A 4,145-nucleotide genomic window follows, 5' to 3' on the forward strand; every position below is an offset into this window, starting at 1 on the left:
CTCGGGCCGGTAATTCTGATAAGCTGTTGGACACGGCCGGGCTAGGGCCTATATTTGAGGCCTGTGCAGGGCTCTAGCCTGAACATCTTCAAGTGAGTGGCGGGGCAAACTGAAAGTTGATGCCGAAAGTCCAGCACTCTCCTACCTTCACTGCTGCGACTACTCTTGTTTGTATGCGTTCCTTCGCTGGCATTTTCCACATTTTGTTTTTCTCCCTTAATAACAAATGTGTCCATTCTGATACTCAATTTTACCGAACTAAATGGCTGCTGATGACTATTTGAATTGAATTCTGCCAAAGTGCTAAGTGTTTGTTAAATGCGTAACGTTAATTACGTGAGTACAGGTCTGCTCATGTCTGAAAATAATATGAAAAACTAAATTATTTTACATAAAAACATTCTAGCTTATATTTGTTTAGTACATTTTTTAATTAATGTAAAAACTAAAATGAATTGTAAAACTGAAAGTTATTTTTTTAATTTTGTTCAGCATGGTGGGCCGCATTTGAATTCGTGACGAGCCGTGGGTTGAGAACCACTGACATAGAGTCATGTAGTGTGAACACCACAACGACTTAAAGACAGACAATCAAGTCATGTAGTCTGAATAGCACAGCGATCTGCCAACGTTTACAGTTGTGTCACACTACAGAGCTAACTTAGCCTAACAGAGACTAGTTTTCTCAAAATGCATCAGATGACTATAAGTTTTGGCAGTGACATACATTTTGTGTTTTGCAAAGTTTGCTGCTTAAGCTGTTGTGGTGTTCATTCACATTGTTTCTAGATTATTGTGTAGAGTGATCAGATGCATTTAAAATAATTGCTAAAAGCTTCATTGGCCAAAAAATGAACTTTTCACAAAAAAAAAAAAAAAAACTAATTTCACTGTTTTTTGATCCAAGGAGAGAGGTTCGACTGCAGTGAAGAAGTCTTCAGGACGTCCCAGAGTGTCCAGCTAGCGCCAGGACAGTCTCCTCCTGAGGAGTCAGCTACGGAATCGTGTCAGCAGCAGTGCAGAGCTTGCTCAGGAATGGCAGCAGGTTGGTGTGAGAGCATCTGCACACACAGTGAGGCCAAGACTTTTGGACAACGGCCTGGTGTCAATTAAGGGCAGCAAAGAAGCCAATTCTCTCCAAGAAAAACGTCAAGACAGACTGAAATTCTGCAGGAAGTACAAGAATCGGACAGCAGAAGACTGGTGCAAAGTTATTTTCTCTGATGAAGCTCCCTTCCGACTGTTTGGGACATCTGGAAAATCGATTGTTTGGAGAAGAAAAGGTGAACGCTACCATGAGTCCTGCGTTGTGCCAACAGTGAAGCATCCTGGGACCATCCATGTGTGGGGTTGATTTTCAACCGAGGGAGTGGGCTCTCTCATAATTCTGCCCAAAAACACTGCCATGAATAAAGAATGGTATCAAAACGTCCTGCAAGAGCGAGTTCTTCCAATGATCCATGAGCAATTTGGTGATGATCCGTGCATTTTCCAGCATGATGGAGCCCCATGTCACGAAGCAAGAGTGATAAAGAAGTGGCTTGAAGATCATTACATTTGACATTTTGGATCCGTGGCCAGGCAACTCCCTGGATCTCAATCCCATAGAGAACCTGTGGTCAGTCCTCAAAAGGCGAGTGGACAAGCAGAAGCCCACAAATTGTGATCAACTCCGAGAACTAATAAGGCAAGAATGGATCGCCATCAGTCAGGATTTGGCCCAGAAGCTAATATCCAGCATGCCAGAGCGAATTGCAGAGGTTATGAAGAACATGGGTCAACACTGTAAATATTGACTCATTATATTTTTTTGGCCAATAAAAGCCTTTAAAACTTATATGTTTATCATTGTTTTTCAGTATACCATAGAAACATGTGGAAAAATAATCTACAAATACTGAAGCAGCAAACTTTGCAAAAAACAAAATTTGTGTTAAAAAAAAAGACCAAAATACGCAGAACAAGAGCAGGAAACTGAAAGAACAGTGTGATCATAGTGCAGTATGTTGATTGATATGAGGTGAAATAACATGGTTACGATTAAAACTTTGTTGGGTTTGGTTAATCAGATACGAACAAATTAACAGCCACCAAGTCAACTCGTCACTCAATTTACGATCCTTGATTGGCTTCCCAAAACATCACTCCAGACTCAACCAGATCTGAGATCGCACACAACCAGGTAAACTCTGTTCAATAAACAATATGAGGGTAAAATTACTGATTGATGGTTCATTCAGGTTTTGGTCCAAGTAATTGCAAGGATTTCATTTACCATTCTTTATTTACTAACCTGTGTGTGTATGTGTGTACCGGTTTGACCTATATTAAGAAGACTAAATATCCTAATGTAAGACATGTTCAGGTTTTAGGTCTCTACCCCAACATTATGAGGGCATAAGTGATGTGTTTTGTTCTCTGCCGAGTTAATTTCTGAGTTCAATCTGACAGTCTTGTTTCTGTCACATCCTGTGAAGACGGGCCCTCATTAAGGTCCTCTTTAGAAGTCGTTCTCAACGGCGGTCCTGGGGATCCACTCCCCATATTTTGTATGTCTTATTTGTATGCCTTATTTAACATTCTTGATTCAGATCATCAGCTCATTAGGTCAGTGTATCACATAACGGAGACATATATCCAGGGTTGTATTAGTTTAAAAACCATGCGCTATTTTAAAAGTGTTTCAAGGTCATAACATGGCATTTTACAAGGAACTGCATGAAAATAATTTGCGTAATTTTGTGTAAAAAGGAATAAAAGTTGTTGGCGTTTTTTGGCATTTGGCATTTTTCTCTCCATCTATCCATAACCAGAATGCCACAGCACACAAATACAGTACATCTGCTCAGGTGTACCACTTGCAGACGTTTAATTGACCTTATGGGCTCAAAATCTTTAAAGGGGTCATGACATTAGCGATCATTTGATGTATAAAAGGTTGTTGTACTATAAAAGTACTTTTAGTTTAAGTTTCAGAGCTCAAAAATTCCTCCTCACAATAAGAGCATTTTATTGCCATAATGACTTGTTGTCTACTTCCTCCACACTGTGGTAGACATTTGTATCAGAACACCTTCACAATAGCACAGCTCCTTATTCCTTCCATATTCCTTATTCCTTCCACTGCTCAGCACAGGTGAGCAGTGAGGTGACAAGGAAAGAGATGCAGTGATACTAGGCAACCATAACTGTTTGGAGACATTGCACCAAAACAAAGATTTTCCGACAAATGTAAAATAATCAAATTTTGCAAATATATGACTGTTTTTCTGCTTAAAATATTGCTAACATTATAAGTGAACCTCAAAGCACATTAAGTAAAAATTCATGTCATGACCTCTTTAAAGATAATGCTGTAATTGACATAATATTATATATATCATATATATCAAATAATATCATTATATCTTAATGAAAGTCATTTGTCATGTGAAGCATTAGTTAGTCAAACATTAAAGGGGTCATAGGATGCCCATTTTCCCCAAGTTGATATGATTCTTTAGGGTCTTAATGAAAAGTCTGTAACATAGTTTGGTTAAAATGTCTCAATGGTAGTGTAAAAAACACCTTTTTTACCCTGTCAAAAACAGCTCTTTTCAGATTTTTTTAATAATAAAATGAAACAAAAACAAACTAAAACAACCCCGAGGGGGAAAAACAGACAGGCAGGCTAGGAACTGCACTAAATGCAGACATAACACACACAATGAAAAACGACGGATCAGCACAGGATTACAGACACCAGGAGAATAAATAGGAAATCAAATGAGGAGGTTAGCGAGGGAGACACAGGTGGAGCAACTCAAACAATAATGAGGTAACAAGATGGGTGGGGCAAGACAATAGACAGGAGAGAGCACATGGCACCAAACAAACACAACACAAGCCATGTGCTCACAGAAAACACAGTGTAATCTGGTGGCCATCCTGGGCACACCCGCTGAAGACTGTGACAGTTGGCCACCACCGGGAGCGCTGCAGGTTCATCGGCCGCCTCTGGGGGCGCTGCAACCTCTTCGGCCACCTTCGGAGGCGCTGCAGCCCTGTTAGCTGGGGAATGTGCCAAGAACTCCACAAATCCCTCAAAGGATACATGATCGCATCCTGACATGCTCCAGGGACTAATGGGCTCATCAAGGGCATAA

At 40.2% G+C, this 4,145-nt stretch overlaps 1 protein-coding gene across 1 annotated transcript in view; it reads right to left on the bottom strand.

Annotated features, from left to right (window-relative positions):
• Positions 1–4,145, bottom strand: part of LOC107758571 (neurexin-1a-like) — a 171,783-nt gene that overhangs the window by 100,661 nt on the left and 66,977 nt on the right. The gene's annotated exons all lie outside the window — the stretch shown is intronic.

This window comes from Sinocyclocheilus rhinocerous, unplaced genomic scaffold (assembly GCF_001515625.1).
Source record: "Sinocyclocheilus rhinocerous isolate Xijiao unplaced genomic scaffold, SAMN03320098_v1.1 scaffold1646, whole genome shotgun sequence".
Classification (NCBI taxonomy): Eukaryota; Metazoa; Chordata; class Actinopteri; order Cypriniformes; family Cyprinidae; genus Sinocyclocheilus; species Sinocyclocheilus rhinocerous.